Genomic DNA, 17,403 nt, shown 5'->3' with positions numbered 1-17,403 from the left:
GTTCTCATGCAGCTAATAAAGTCATACCCCAGACTGGGTAAATTATAAAGGAAAAAGGTTTACTGGACTCACAGTTCCACAAGGCTGGGGAGGCCTAACAATCATGGCAGAAGGCAAAGAAGTAGCAAAGGCATGTCTGACATGGTGGCAGGCAAGAAAGCTTGTGCAGGGGAACTCCCATTTATAAAACTATCAGATCCCATGAAACTTATTCACTACCACGAGAATAGTATGGGGGAACTTCCCCCATTATACAATTATCTCCACCTGGCCCCACCCTTGACAAGTGGAGATTATTACAACTCAAGGTGAGATTTGCGTGGGGACACAGACAAACCATATCACCTAGGATTTAACCAAAGAAATGATCTCCACAGTGAAAACTATAAAACATTGAGAAAAGAGATTGAAGAGGACACCAAAAAAGAGAAAGATATTCCATGTTCACGGATGAGAAGAATCAATTTTGTTAAAATGTCTGTACCACCCAAAGCAATCTACATATTCATTGCAATCCCTTTCAAAATACTAATGACATTCTTCACAGAAAAAACAAAAACAAAAACAAAACAAAACAAAAAACTATCCTAAAATTTACATGGAACAACAAAAGACCCAGAATAGTCAAAGCTATCCTGAGCAAAAAGAACAAAACTGGAGAGAATCACATTACCTGACTTCAAATTGTACTACAGACTGGCAGAGGTGCTCCAGCCTCTGCTCAGTCCGCAGTCAGTGCCACAGTGCCTGGCCTCCCACACACCCTGCAGGTAGTGCCCGTGCCCTCAGCCCAGAGTGCACTGGTGCCGGCGCCAGCTCCCAGAAAGAGTGTGCCACACAGAGATGACAGCTGAGGAGATGAAGGAGACCTAGAGCTGGGAGCAATTGGTGCCTCTGCCCATGGAGGGAGTGGACATTAGCCCCAAACAGGAGGAAGGCATGCTGAAAGTCATCGAGAGAGGGCACAGGTACAGAGATGCCCATGATTGGGGACCGAGTCTTTGTCCACTACACTGGCTGGCTGTTAGATGGCACAAACTTTGACCCCAGTCTGGATCACTCCTTTGACTTGGGAAAAGGGAGATCATCAAGGCTTGGGATATTGCTATAGCAGCCATGAAGGTGGGGGAGGTGTGCCATATCACCTGCAAACCAGAATATGCCTACAGTGCAGTAGGCAGTCCTCCAAAGGTCTCCCCATTGCCACGCTTGTGTTTGAGGTGGAGTTGTTTCAGTTTAAGGGAGAAGATCTGATGGAAGAGGAATATGGTGGAATCACCTAGAGAACACAGACTCGTGGTGAAGGCTATCCAGGCCCAGTGAGGGTGCTATCATGGAGGTTGCACTGGAAGGGTGCTACAAGGACCAGCCCTTTGAACATCAGGAGCTCTGCTTTGAGGCAGGCAAGGGGGAGAACCTGGATTTGCCTTATGGTCTGAGGAGGGCCATTCAGTGCATGTAGAAAGGAGAACATCCCATTGTGTACCTCAAACCCAGCTATGCTTTTGGCAGTGTTGGGACGGAAAAGTTCCAAATCCCACAAAATGCCTAACTAATATGAATTACACCTCAAGAGTTTTGAAAAGACCAAGGAGTCTTGGTAGATGAATTCAGAAGAGAAGCTGGAACAGAGCACCACAGTGAAAGAGCGGGACACTGTGTACTTCAAGTAAGGCAAATACAAGCAAGCTTTTCTATTGTCTAAGAAGATTGTGTCCTGGCTGAAATATGAGTCTAGCTTTTCCAGTGAGGAAGCATAGAAGGCAAAAGCCCTTCAACTGGTCTCTCACCTCAACCTAGCCATATGTCATCTGAATCTACAGGTCTTCTCTATTGCCACTGAAAGCTGTAACAAGGCCCTAGAACTGGACAGCAACAACGAGAAGGGCCTCTTCTGTCGGGGAGAGGACTACCTGGTTGTGAATGACTTTGAACTGGCATGGGCTGACTTCTGAAAGGTCCTGCAGCTCTACCCAAACAATGAAGCCACCAAGGCCCAGTTGGCTGTGTGCCAGCAGCAGATCTGCAGGAAGCTTGCCTGGGAGAAGAAGCTCTATGCCAACATGTTTGAGAGGCTGGCTGAGGAAGAGAACAAGGTCAAGCCAGAGGCTTCCTCAGGAGGCAATCCCACTGACAGAGATGAAGGAGGAGCAGAAGAGCAACACCACAGAGAGCCAATCTCAAGTGGAGACAGAAGCATAGCCCCTCTCCACCAGCTCTACTCCTGTGGCTGCCTGCCTCCCTGTCTCCCTACTCTGTCCTGTGAGTTTTGTAAAACCTGAGGAATTTTGAGCAAATTAGACCTTTACTTTTCTATCTGATTGGATGGTGGCTTTAGGGTGAAGGGGGAAAGGAGTAAGCTGGGAGATTGAGGTGGGGAATCATTTTAGGTGGTGTCACCCCTCTTCTCTTCCCCCATTGCACATGAACATATGTCCATCCATACATGCTCATTAGAATGTTAATTTATTGTGATCCCTCTGTTTGTTAGTTCCATTTTCGAAGGGTAGAAGAGGCAAATGGTAGGGATGGGGTCTGACATGAACCCAGGGTGGAGAGGGAGACTCCTGGGCAGCAATTTTCCCCATCCTTTCCCTCTCCCAGTCCATTTCCCTCTCCCAGTCCATTTCCAAATGTGGCCTCCGTGTGGGTGCTAGGTACATGGGAAGAAACACCATTTCTTCTCTGTTCCCTTCCTCACTCCAAATGGCATGGCTGATGATGTCTTCTGGTGTCATGGTGACCACCCCCTGTCCCCTGTTCTGGTATTTCCCCTGTCAGTTTTCCCTCTCAGCAAGGTTGTGTCCCCAAACCCCTCAGCCTCTTCTTTGCATGTTGCTGAAGGTCCAGGCTTGCCTCAAGTTCCATGCTAGAGCAATAAAGTGGAAACATTAAAAACAAAACAAACAAACAAAAAAATTATACTACAGACCTATAGTAATCAAAACAGCATGATGTCGGCATTAAAACAGACACATAGATTAATGAAACAGAATAGAGAACCCAGAAACAAATTCATACACCTACAGTAAACTCATTTTTGACAAAGGTGTCAAGAACATGCACTAGGGAAAAGACAATCTCTTCAATAAATGGTGCTGGAAAAACTGGATATCCATATGCAGAAGAATGACACTATATGCCTATCTCTCACCACATACAAAAATCAAATCAAAATGGATTTTTGAACTATGAAACTACTACAAGAAAACATTGGGGAACTCTCCAAGACATTGATCTGGGCAAAATTTCTTGAGTAATACCCCACAAGCACAGGCAACCAACCAAAAATAGACAAATGGGATCACATCAAGCTAAAAAGTTTCTGCACTGTGGAGAACAGTTTGGAGATTCCTCAAAAAGCTTAAAATAGAGCTTACCATATGATTCAGCAATCCTACTGCTAAGTATATACCCCAGAGAAAGAAAATCAGTATAACAAAGAGATATCTGGACTGCTGTGTTTGTGGCAGCACTGTTCACAATAGACAAGATTTGGAGGCAACCTAAGTGTCCATCAACACATGAATGTTGAAGAGAACAATCAACAAAGTGAAGAGACAGCCCATAGAATGGGAGAAAATATTTGTAAACTCCCCATCTGACAAGGGATTAATAAGCAGAATGTTTAAGTAGCTCAAACAGCACTGAAGGAAAAAATATAATAATTTGATTAAAAAATGGGCTAAGGATATGAAAAGACATTTCTCAAAGGAAGGTATAGAAACAGCAAATAGGTATATGAAAAAGTACTCAACATCACTGATCATCAGAGAAGTGCAAATCAAAACTACAGTGAGATATTATCTGACCTTAGTTAAAATGGCTTTTATCCAAAACAGTCAATAACAAATGCTTGTGAGGATTTGGAGAAAAGAGAACCCTCATACATTATTGGTGGGGATGTAAATTAGTACAACTACTGTGGAGAACAGTTTGGAGATTCCTCAAAAACTTAAAATAGAACTTGCCATATGATTCAGCAATCCTACAGCTAAGTATATACCCCAGAGAAAGAAAATTAGTATAACAAAGAGATGTCTGGACTGCTGTGTTTGTGGCAGCACTGTTCACAATAGCCAAGATTTGGAGGCAACCTAAGTGTCCACCAACAGATGAATGGATAAAGACAATGTGGGACTTATACGCAATGGTGTACTATTCAGCCATAAAAAAGATTGAGATTCAGTCATTTTTAACAACATGGATAGAGCTGGAGGTCATTAATTTTTGTGAAATAAGCCAGGCACAGAATGACAAACATTGTATGTTCTCATTTAGTTGTGGTATGTAAAACTCAAAGCAATTGAACCCATGGAGATAAAGAGTAAAAAGGTGGTTACCAGCTCCTGGGGAGAGCACTGGGCCCTTCTGTGGGGTGGTGGGGATGGTTAATGTGTACAAAAAATATTTAGAATTAATGAACAAGACCTAGTATTTGATAGTACAACAGGGTGACAATAGTCAATAATATTTGAATTATACATTTTAAAATTACTAAAAGAGCATAATTGGATTGTTTTTAACACAAATGCTTGAGGGGATGCAATTCCCATTTTCCATTATGTAATTATTACACATTGCATTCCTGTTTCAATACATCTCATGTATCCCATATACACCTATTATATACCCACAAAAATTAAGTAGGCCCTTGGGAAAAGTAGGTTTTCTTCTTTATCAGACCCATCCATACCGAGTTCAGGCCTAGAGAATGCTTTCTTTGCTCTGTTCCTTAATGGGCTCCACCCTGAACTCAGTAATTTTAGCTAAGAAACAATAGCTAAGTTTAAAAGATCACCACCTATCAAACTGAAATACACCTTTCTGGAATTTAACTGGCTTTCCTGAAACCCTTTTGTAAAAGAAATTAACACCTATAAAGGAAATCTCCATTTGTAAGATGTCTGCCTATGTACATTAGAAACTCTTCCCATTGTTTTAAATTTACATAAGTCATACTTCTGTTTAAGGTGCTTTTCTGGCCATCTTATCTAACTTAACTTTTATTTACACCATTTTGCCCTTGGTTTGAGCAAATGATACTGTATTTAGGCCTAAGGTTTTTCCTTTAATGATATCTACATATATCATATATATATTATAAAATTAATATATATAATTTATAATAAATATATAATATACATATTATTAGATTACCACTTTATCTTGTACTTATTGGCTTTAATTTACAAGCATTTATCATCACAAATTATATTATACCAGTGTGTTTGATTTCTCTTCTTGTTAAAGTGAAGTAAATTTGGTAAGCTTTCCTTATGTTCATAAATCATTTAAATGCATAGACAATTAAAAATGTGTTTAGTTTGTATATACACACAACAGAAAGTAAAATGCTTTCTTCCATATTAAATAATTAATGTAACATATATCAAATATTTCTTTGAAATTCAATAGACATTTAAAAAATATACAGTAGCATATGTACCCATCATATTTCAATTATATTTTAACATTCTTTGGTGTTATTGAACAGCTATTCCCTGTTACATATCTCTTTAGCATTGGTGCCTCTTAATGAAATATAAGAAACTAATAGGATATGTTGTACAAAAATTTAGTGACTCATATTTATTATCCTTAATGTAGAAAGTCTTATTTATTTGTGCCTCAATTTATTTGCCAGTTGAGTAGGAATGCAGAAATAAAAGGTAAGTAATAAAGAAAAAGTCACTTCATGGAAAATGGAAAGGCCTGGAGATAGTTTGTAATTATGCAGCTTTCACAGTCAGAGGACACGTGTGAAAATGCAGACCACAAACATGCTTACAGCAGGTAAATACATAGTACAGAGTATTCCTTGGTGCATAGAATGAAAGCACATTTCTACTAATAAATTATGTATACTTAATATTGCATATTGTTATATAATATTAAAAATGTTTTAGGGTTCTTTAGAGAAACAGAACCAACAGAGAGAGAGAGAGACAGAGAGAGAGAGACAGAGAGAGAGAGAAAATGAGAGACAGACAGAGATTTCTTTCTTTTTTTTTTTTTTTTGAGATGGAGTCTCGGTCTGTCGCCCAGGCTGGAGTGCAGTGGTACGGTCTCAGCTCACTGCTAGTTCTGCCTCCTGGGTTCATACAATTCTCCTGCCTCAGCCTCCTGAGTAGCTGGGACTACAGGCGCCCACCACCACACCCGGCTAATTTTTTGTATTTTTAGTAGAGACAGGGTTTCTCCGTGTTAGCCAGGATGGTCTCGATCTCCTGACCTCGTGATCCGCCCACCTCAGCCTCCCAAAGTGCTGGGATTACAGGTGTGAGCCACCACACCCGGCCCAGACAGAGATTTATTCTGAGGAATTGGCTTGTGACTATAGAGACTTGGTGAGCCCCAAATTTGCAGGGCTGGAGACAACAGGGAAGAGTTGCAATCTGAGTCCAAGCACAATCTGCTGGGAGAATTTTCTCTTCTGGGGAGGTCAGTCTTTTTCTGTTAAGGCTTTTCAGTTTTTGGATGAGGCCAACCCACATTATGGAGGGTAATCTGCTTTACTCATAGGCTACTGATTTAAATGCTATCACATCTAAAGAAATACCTGCACAGAAACATCTAGAATAATATTTGAACAAATATCTGAGTACCATGGCCTTACCAAACTGACACATAAGATTAACCATCACAAAGAGGATGAATACTTTTTAAAGAAATGATTTCATTTTGTTCTTCAGTACCACGTGCAACAAAATAATTCTTTAAACTGTTTTGTCAACTGCATTCTCCTTACATCTAGTTTTTTGACATTATTTTGCTAGGTAAGAAGAGGAGAGAGAAGTGAGACTCTGTAAAACTAGAATTGGAACAGGAGTTCTGTGAGTGAGGGGTGGCCTGAGCCACCCTTCTAAAACCATGAGTAAATGGTAGGACTTTGCGCAAAATTTGAGTGAGTGTCCCTGTGGTACATCTGTGCAGGCTACAGCCAAGATTTCTGGGTTTCCAAACTTAGTCAAGGTGCCCTTTTCCCCGCCTGACACACGTAGAAGCCACAGATCTGCTGGCCCTTCTGCAGTCATGCAGGCTTAGCCAATTTACAATTAAGAGGATGTAAATATGCAACATACGTAAATATGTTTAAGACTCAGTTTTCATCCAAGGCCCGAAGACAATAGCAATAATCCTAAATCCCAGAGTGAGATCCTGAACCACTTGTCTTGCAAAGGAGGTGGTAAAAATACCTTTGGTCATTCATCCACTTGAAGATTGTTGTATAATGGAGAATATGATTAGCGTTTGTCTCTAGTTCTTGAGAGGAAAAGTAGTTCATCTGAAATTTCCCAAATGATAGGGTTCTTTGTCATTCATGGTGGTCCAGATAGCTTATGCTAGTGAGGTGATTCATGGTGGGGCCCTAGTATAGCTTATACTAATGAAATGATTTGGGATGGGGATAGGCCCCGTCAGAAAGACCAACCATTTGATTAGACTGTTGGAGCTTTGGATCAAATGATATCACGAGTATCCTTGAATCCTCAGAAAGATGAGAAAGAAGAGAAGGGCTGGAAACCAAGCTCAATCATGTGCTCAGTGATTTAATCAATTATTCCTATAGTTCTGGTGCCCACTGTGGGGCGGGTGGGACACTTGACTTGCTCCAGAGCCTGCAGATGAGATTCTGGAACAACCGATGAAAAGCCGGCAAAGAAAAATGGTAAACATTGTTTTCCAAGGACAGTCCTCCTGGATTTCTGCCTGTAGTGTCACCTGGTGGAGAATAGAAGGTAAAATTTTCTCATCTCTCTTTTCCAAAATTCAGATTAGCAGGAGAAAATCATCTGTACGAACTAGTTGCTGGGTATAGTGAATCTGGTGATTTTGTTTGGTATGAGTAGTCTGATTTTCTGATCCCTTCCCTTGCAGAGATGCTGCCTTGTTTTCTGTTGTCTTTGTCTTTCGTATTGTTTATCATAAACAGCAGAATCACAGGGCAAGGAGCACAGGCATAAGCTCTCTAAGGTTGTTGCTTAAGCTGGCCTTATAAGCTGGTGGATTCATAGTTGTTACCAGACTTCTGTTTAGTTAGACTAACTTTGCTGTGGGTAACTGAGTCAAAAACTGGATGAGATTCTCCTTTCGTCTTATATTCTGAGATTCTCCTTTGTTTTATATCCTGAGATCTTGGCTTTGTGACCATTAAAGACATTCTCTCTAGTCCATTTTAGGGAAGCGCAAAGTGTTGGCTTGTGTCAGGCAGCCAGCTGGATAGCCTGGAACCCAAAGGTTTTCTTTGATCATTTCAATTCTCAGGGGAGTTCCTCTTATAAGAAGTCGTTGTCCTCATTGCTTGGTTAGTAAAGGGAAACTCCCATCCCAGTATTGTTTGCCTGTTGTCACAGATTACTGTGTTTGTGACTGGAGGCATCCCACATTTTTTGTGGGATTTACGTAATACATAAATTTACCATTTACATAAATAATGTCATTACTACCTGTGACAATGAAAGTCTTTGCTGTCTTAGTCTCTGGAGATGAACTTTCCATGGTATTATTGGTTTGAGTCACTACAGGAAAAATGTTTGAATTGTGGCTTTTGGTCGTGGGGTACCGATTTGTTATTAATCCTTTCCCTCACATGAACAGCTTTTGTTTTCCTGTTTGTTTCAATTCGTGTCCTGAGAACTCGGCTTGGCTTCCTGCCTGTCAGGGCATGCATTTTATTGGGTCTGCTTCCATGATGAACCAACTGAAAAGTGGTCTGGCCCCCAGAATATGGCCAGACAAAAATGTGGGTTGAACCCCATATGTAGCTAGCATACCTACTATTGCCAGCTCTCAAAGCATTGTTGAATCCTTTTCTCTTTTGGCTGTCTTCGGGAAGTGGCTCTGGATCTTGAGAGGGCTGCATTCTTTGCACCTCTGCAGGGCTGACTTGTGAGTCCTTGGTTAAACCTTAAAAGGCTTATTAGTTTTGGTCTTGAGTCACCTATTAGGTATACCTTTGGTTTAAAACTTTGGTTTGTTTTATTTGTTGAATCCCTTAAATGAGTTTCAAACTGGCTTATAGATAAATGGACAATCATATTAACTAAATATACCTAAAACTGCTGAAAATATGGTAACAAACCCAAATGCTTTTCACTTTCATGTGACTTAGGTGAATCTCTGGTAAATAAGATTAGTTCAATATTGTTGGCTTAAGGGAGAAAATAGAGCCAAGAATATTTGCTGTTTGTCCCAGCTGAAATCTGGTAATTTTTGAAAAGATATTTAAAAGAGCTCTATGGTCAGAAGTGAGCTTAATTGAAAGTTGATATTCAGGCTATACTTTTTTTAAGGCCTCTCAGGTCTCTCTATCGGATCCTGCTTCTCCCAAGGGAGCTTCTCAGTCAACTGAATCTTCTCAAACCCATGCTAACTATATGCTCAGCCCTTCTGTCTGCTTCCTTTCTTATCGGCATGATTTTTGCTGAAGATAATGTGGAACTTCATTGGTCTTTTCGGGAAACAAGATCTCAAACTGGCTCCTCTCAGATCTGTTCTTTCCATTTCCTGCTCCTCCTTCCTTTGTATCATCATTTATCTTCCATCCAGTTTCCTTGCATTCTTAATATGTTTCTCTTCAAGCCCCTACCTCCTTCATTTGGTGGTCAGTAGATGGGAAATTACTAAAAGGAAATAGAGTTCTGGTGGCCACATGAAGAGACCTAAAGGAGACTTCTGGTGACCCTGATACCCTTTGGGGAACACAGGGAAGGTGCCACTGATTTCTTTTTTGGAGTACTCTGGTCTTCCTCATTGAGCCCTGAGAGTCATGAGTAGGTTCCTCTCAAGTCTGAAATTCTGCTCTCCTTTACATTGACATACCTGATTTCTTTCGCATTTTGGGTACCAAGGATTAGTTTGTGCTATGAGGTGGCACTTTGCCTGATGAGTCACTGGCAAGAGCTATAGTTTTAAAGGTAACTGACAGTGATTACAGTAAATGGTTATTACTGCAGGTGACACAAACTCTGTGATTTGGAATTCACAGCTCTTCGGTTTCTTTCCTCTTTTTCCTGTGTGCTTAGGTGAGGGCACTTAAGAGATATCAGAGTGTTCATCATTGAAAAATAAGATGCCTGTAAAAGTATAAGCTGGTCAAGAAATGGGCTAGTTGACATTAGGTCACCCACCAGCCTCTAGAAAGTGTCTGTACAACTAGGTATACTGTAGATGCACTACATGACCCAATCCTATGGAGCTTTCCTCTTAGGCTTTTATCCAGGCTCTGAGAAGACTCAAGGTTAAACCAAAGCTAAATTGAAAAGTCACCTATCTAACCAAATTTGTCTCCAAAATATTACTTTCTGGCATTTAGCTGGTTATTTTGAACAGGCTACTGAATTTTCTCTTAGGTTTATCTGTGTACTTCCTTGTACCACTCAAAGAGGTACACCATAGAATGTTACACAGCCACGAAAAGTAATGAAATAATACCGTTTGCAGCAACATAGATGCAACTGGAGTCTATTATCTCAAGCAAATTAATGCAGGAACAGAAAACCAAATACCACATGTTCTCACTTATAAGTGGAAGCTAAACGTTGGATACTCATGTCATAAAGATGGCAACAATAAACACTGGGGACTGCTAGAGAGGGGAAGAAGGGAGGGAGGCAAGAGTTGTAAAACTAACTGTTGGGTCCTATTCTTAGTACTTGGTTGATGGGATCATTTGAACCCCAAACTTCAGCATCAGGAAATATACCCAGTTAACAAACTTGCACATACATCCCCTGAATCTAAAATAAAGGTTAAAAAAAAAACCCTATTTCTTTGGCTCTTACCTCTCCTCTTCCTCCACTCCCCTTCTATTTTGACCATAGATATGTTAAGAACCATGTTAACTGGAGGTGTAAGGTAAGAAATAGAGACAAAGTCTATCACCCTCATTTTCCCACTGAAGGGCCTTCCTTGCAGTAAAGTAGAGCTGTAGGATGAGGTCAGGGGTTAAAAGTTTTACCTTAAATTACATTTAGTACTTTGATTATTATATAATATAGGATACCTTACTTTACTAAATTGAAACTTATTCATAGCTAAAGTGACTGGAGAACTTTTGAGTATCTGAGAATAACCCAAAAATGTTGAGGCTTACTTGAGATTTTTTTCTGGGGAGATGGGAGGAACTAGCCCTACAGATTGGCTTACAAGGATGGGCACAGGAAAAACAATGAGGCTGTTTCTGGATTTTATTAGTCTTGCTCATTTAAGCCAAGGATACATATATATTGAACACAGTAATAGGTTTAAGACTATAGGATATTATTTCATTTTCCAGGTACTTAAACTTTTCTAGTTTTTAAAAAAGTTTAATTGGGAGTGGACCTCCACCTTCCCTCCCTTACCACTTCCAAATTCTCACCATTGATCAGATAACTGAAGTTAGATTTCTAGTAATTATGGCAGAATGAGGGCTTGGATTACAATGTAATTTAATTAAAAAACTAATTTTTGCAAACCGCAATTTATAGATTACTATTCATATCTGATATATAGGAATAAATGTTTTCTTATGTAGTACTAATGTTAAAGATAAGTGAAGATATTCATTAGGGCACACTCTCAGTGGGTCTCTCATTTAGGTAAATCTTACAAGCAAATATACTGACTGGTTTTTTTTTTCCTGGACTATCTTTTTAAGGATATTTGTAAAGTAAACAGCCTTGGAAGACAGAAATAGTGTCTCCCCCCAGGCAAAGTTCAAGTTTGTGTGTCGTCCACCATAATAAAAATCATGACTGTTTCCAGGGCAAAAGTCAGACAGGTTTATTGCCTATTATGTGAGATTTGGGTTCTCTAAAGTTGGAGTTCCTCTTAGGTAATATATCTGATATTCTGGCTATTGCTATTGCTGTCCTTTATATTTAACCTCATGCCTTCTTCCAGCATCCATGAATTGTAGCTGGCCAACTTTTAGCTTGCAATTAGGATAAATCACGTTACCTGACAATACTAAAACAATCTCAAACTTATTAGGATAGCTACTATCAAAGCAATAGGAAATAATGTGTTGGCAAGGTTGTAGGAAAGTTGGAATCCCTGTGCACTGCTGGTGGGAATGTATAATGGTGCAGCTGCTACGGAAAACAGTATAATGATTGTTCAAAAAATTGAAGATAGAATTACCATATGATCCAGCAATTCTGCTTCTGAGTATATACCTAAAACAACTGAAAACAGGGTCTTGAAGAGATGTTTGAATACCCATGTTCACTGCAGCTTTTATTCACAATGGCCACAAGGTGGAAGCAATGTAAGTGTCCATCAATGAATGAATGAATATACCAAATGTGATATATACATACAATGGAATATTACTCAGTCTTAAAAAGGAAGAAAATTCTGACACATGCGATAATATCAATGAACCTTGAGGATAGTATGCTAAGTGAAATAAGCCAGTAACAATAAGAAAAATACTGTTTGGTTCCACTTAAGTGAAGTACCTGGAATAGTCAAATTTATAGAGACATAAAACAGAATGGTAGTTGCTAAGGATTCGGGGCAGAAGGAATATGGAATTGTTGTTTGATGGATATAGAGTTGCAGATTTGCAATATGAAAATGTTTTGGAGATCTGTATCACAACAATGTGAATGTGCTTAACACTACTGAGTTGTGTACTTAAAAATGATTAAGATGATAAATTTTACATTATGTGTATTTTACCCCAATTAACAAATATGAAAATAACACATCCAGATGCTAATTTCAGCCTTGTTATATGGATGTCATATACATAATACAATTTTTAAAGGGACTTATGCTTTTTTTTTCCTGTGGGTCCTTGAGACCCACAGAATATGCTTAAGAAGTTAAAATAGCTGTGTGCGGTGACTGAATTAGTTATTCATTCAACTTGACTGTAACTATCCAACTTTATTTCTCATTGTTCTCCAGTATTAGATTTCCACTTCAGTACAGCCACTCCTGGATTTTCTAAACATTCCAGGATTATTCTTTCTGCAGATTGTTGCCTTCTCCACTCCTTCACCTAACCGAATCATGATCATCGAGGAAAACTCATTCAAATCTTCCATTCTTCATTGAGACTTCAAGACTCATAAGAATGTGTCCCTTTAAAAAAATCCCAGCAGCACTTGTGTTGCAGCCTTGATATACTTTATAATCATATCCAGGATTACCCCTATTCTGAAATATTTATCATGATCTGAAACCCAGAACTTAAATGATAACTCAAAAGGCAAACTCAGGCCGGGCGCGGTGGCTCAAGCCTGTAATCCCAGGCTTTTGGGAGGCCGAGACGGGCGGATCACGAGGTCAGGAGATTAAGACCATCCTGGCTAACACGGTGAAACCCCATCTCTACTAAAAAAAAAATACAAAAAACTAGCTGGGCGAGGTGGCGGGCGCCTGTAGTCCCAGCTACTCGGGAGGCTGAGGCAGGAGAATGGCTTGAACCTAGGAGGCAGAGCTTGCAGTGAGCTGAGATCCGGCCACTGCACTCCAGCCTGGGTGACAGAGCAAGACTCCGTCTCAAAAAAAAAAAAAAAAAAAAAAAAAAAAGGCAAACTCCATTTATTTTCTTTCATTGTTAAAATATGTCTGGCTCCATTGTTCTTAATAGTTATGGTGGAAAAATATATAGGGTCATGATGTTTTCCTGTAATCTTAAACCAAATTAAAAGAGGCTGACATTGATTGAGAGTATTCAAATTGGGATAAAAGATCATTTTAAATATTATCCAAATGAAAACTGATAAAAGCAGTGAACCCAGTGATTTCATCAAAGACAAGAAAAAACTCAGAAGGATGCTTTTGCATTTGATTTGGTGATTAATCTTCTAGAAATAATTCATGCTGTACAGCATAGAGGATGCTGAATAATCTGCATGCCATTTTAATGAGAAAGAGGCAAATGGCAAAATCCTTCCTAAGCTGTCTTCATCCTAAGAATCCTATCCTATTTACCAGGAGCCCTTACTGTCTCTATATTTCCCAGTACCTTCACATACATTATCTTCATAAACTTGATCTTTGCCACAACCCTATGAGACTGACATTTTCCGTAATTTTTTAATAGTTAAGAAATTTGATATTTGAATTATTTAAATGATTTGCTTGTGACTCTTGGTTCTATCACCTGATTTGCTTATTACTGTCTTATGGCTTTGCTCTTCCTTGTCCTGAATGCCTCCTCACTTCCTCACAATTCATAGATAATTATTTGTCTATTTTCAATTTTTATTTAAATCTAAATTAAGATTTCAACTTAAATCTACCTTCTCCTTGAAGACCTCTATTATTGATGAAGTTCACATAGATATTTTTACTCTCAAATTTCAAGTTGATGCTGCATAATTCAATCTCAAATTACATTGCTTATTTTTTGGATCTTTCATCAGATTATTTCATATCTCATTAAGTAAAATGTAAATTCTTTAAGAGAAGGGGTTATGACTTATGAAGCTTTTTTGTTCTATCTGTTAATGTAGTGGGTGTCTCGTATTAGAAGTTTAAGAAATAATTCTTAATGTAACCTTTCTTAACCAGTTTTTGAGAACATTCTACATTCTCTATATTATTATTTCTCTATATTATTATGGAGAAAATAATTCAACTGCCTATTTTCATAATTCTTACAACAAGCGTAAAAAGCTAGAGAAGTGAACTCATCATGTGCAATGGATTAATGAGAGCATTAGGACTTAATAATCCCAGGTTGAGAAGAACAATTTAATGAACTGACCATCATCAACACTAAGATGAAAGATTAGATAATAAATGACCTTTGGTCACAATAATATGCAACTTTCTATCTGCATATAGTGTTATGAAGGCATAGTGCAAAGTAATTTAAGAAGAAACAGTTAAAAAATTTCTAATGTTAAATGTATGGATGGAGTATGAGAAAATATGCAGGGGATAGGTTTGCTTGCAGGTTTTTTTAAAATTTTAAGTTCTAGGGTACATGTGCAAGATGTGCAGGTTTGTTACATAGATTAAATGTTTGCTTGCAGGTTATTTTAAAATTTTAAGTTCTGGGGTACATGTGCAAGATGTGCAGGTTTGTTACGTAGGTAAATGTTTGCTTGCAGGGTTTTTTTTTAAGACTTAAATTCAAGAAAGGTAACTAGAATAATTATATAATTATTTTAATCTAAATAATTAGATATTAGAGGAGTACAAAAAATTGCCAAAAATTTTAACCTTTAATATGGCAAACTTTTTACTAAAGCTAATAAAGCATAATGATACACATTTGCATTTTTTGCCACTTTGAAGGTAAGAATGTGCAATGTGTTGACTAAAGTGGAGTGAGGATAGCACAGACCAAGCTAATCAATCTCCAGTCACCTGAAATTTGGCACAGAGAAAAAGACACACAAACAATTGTAAACATGGAAGAACAATTCCACACTGAGAATACACATTTACATAAAGTCTCTTCTCCAGAGACTTTCTAATTCACAGTGGAAATGCCTGTTTTAATGGGTGTCAAGCTCTTTTCCAGCACAGGTCCAGGCTGAGAGAGAAGTTCGTTATGTCTACATGCCCTCAGGAACAGGCAGAGGCAAACCACACAAGTGAGGTTGTTATCAGTTGCCACAAGGATATGGTTTAGCTTCACCCCTATCAAGGAGGGCCCATGGTGTGTGCCTCCCACTCTGCGAGATACGAGAGGGTAGGTGTAATTGTTACCTAGAAAGTCATTTTAATCTTTTTGTGATAAGGTGGGGGAGAAAAGATACTATTCCAAAGTGTCGTCTAGGAAAGAAAAGAACATAGATGAGACAGCAACTTTTAAGTCATAGAAGTTAGTAAATGTGGGCACTACTTAGTGACAGATGACTTATTATTATTAATATATGATATTAATCTGATTTTAGAGAAAAGAATGGTAACAAAAGGAACTGAGAGTAAGAGGAAGCCTAAGTTACTAGAGGAATGAAAATAAGTAAAAACTAGGCAAGACAAAGGTGCGAAAGAGAAAAGAAGAAATCAGAAGAAAAAATTAATGGCTTTACAGTAAAAGGGAGTTTACTTGGGAATACTGGCATAGATAGGGTATTAAGTGAAAAAGGCAGAAAAATTCTGTTGGAAAAATCTCTAGGTACCTCTGTGAGGCAAGAAAACAATGAAATCCAGGATAAACACTGAAGCATTGAATTGATGAGGTACACCAGAGGGTTTATAGTCAAGTCTGAGAGAGGGCTGCTGGTAAAATACGGGGTATCACCAAGGTAGCATGAAGTCCTCTGTAGACTGTATGTGATCAAAGTTCTGGTCATGGATTTTGGCTGTTAATCTTAGGAGGATTATAAAATGTGAAAGGAAGGGATGGTTTTTAGCATAGCAAGCTGGTTCAGAGCAAAAGACATCACAAAATTATAGGTGACAGTGGAGAGGCAGGCAAGAAGGCAGTCATAGAATCTGACTTTAGTCACAGTTGGATTCTAAAATGAGCTACCAAAGATTAACTCAAGGACACTTGTACCTGGGTGAGCAACTACAGAGAGAATTCTTTCAAGGCTCAAAGAGTCAAGGAGAAGCAAACAATTAAAATGAAACAGTGCCAAATATTTTCTGAATGCTCATGAGTCTATTTGTCTTGGAAATGGTGGTTGGGAGCACTTAGACACAAAAATTACATTAAACAAAAATGTTGAAGTTAGCAGCATGCTGTCAAAATATTCCATCTCCTTTCACTTGGAACCATACATGCTTTAAGATCATGCTGGGCAGCACTGTTGAGATCTCTGTACAGTGATAGTTAGTTCACAGTCCAGCCAGCTGTACAGAATTATAAATATATATTTCAAAATTTTGAACAAAATAATGTGTTACTTCCTATACAGTTCATCAGATCTGATTTCTCTTGTAAATATAAGTAGGGATCATTTGCAAAATAACAGAGTAGAATTTCCTGTGCAGACAGATGCTTTTTATATTTATAAAGCTTGAGCTCCTTTTTTTTTTTTCTTTTTAATGTTCTGGGAAACTGGAAGCTGATATGATTTTTCATATCAAGTTTAGTTTAACATATGGCAGTGAGCTCTCTGAGACTGTCTCCAAACTTTGCAGTTAACAGTTTCCAGCCTACACAGGAAACGAAGCTGTGCTTCTGACGCATTCCCATTATATGGGAAGACCGCAGAGAACAGCCTAAAGTTAAACCACAAAAATTATGTTTATACAAAGCGCAGCATTCAATTTAAACCACAGTTGCACAGAAATCTTCAGTTGATGCTTCAATTCTAGTTTTAAGTTGTTCTAGTGCAATGTTTCAAAGCGTATCAATAACCAAGTCACTGCTTCATCTATTCTTCAGCTTTTAGCTAGGTAGATAAGCAAAAAGCAAGTTCTGACTCTGGATATTGCTTTCTCAGTTTAAGAATCAGCTTGTGTTTGTAGATCTTCTACTGGATTTGTATGTAT

The 17,403-nt window shown here is 38.7% G+C and overlaps 1 protein-coding gene and 1 pseudogene across 2 annotated transcripts in view; one reads left to right on the top strand and one right to left on the bottom strand.

Annotated features, from left to right (window-relative positions):
• NDST3 (N-deacetylase and N-sulfotransferase 3) overlaps positions 1–17,403 on the bottom strand; it is a 210,814-nt gene that overhangs the window by 62,088 nt on the left and 131,323 nt on the right.
• Positions 844–2,207, top strand: LOC106998474 (peptidyl-prolyl cis-trans isomerase FKBP4 pseudogene; annotated as a pseudogene).

The sequence above is a fragment of the Macaca mulatta genome, chromosome 5 (genome assembly GCF_049350105.2).
Source record: "Macaca mulatta isolate MMU2019108-1 chromosome 5, T2T-MMU8v2.0, whole genome shotgun sequence".
In the NCBI taxonomy this organism is placed as follows: Eukaryota; Metazoa; Chordata; class Mammalia; order Primates; family Cercopithecidae; genus Macaca; species Macaca mulatta.
Note: the sequence above shows the minus strand (reverse complement) of the source record. Positions and strands in the feature narration are given on the sequence as shown.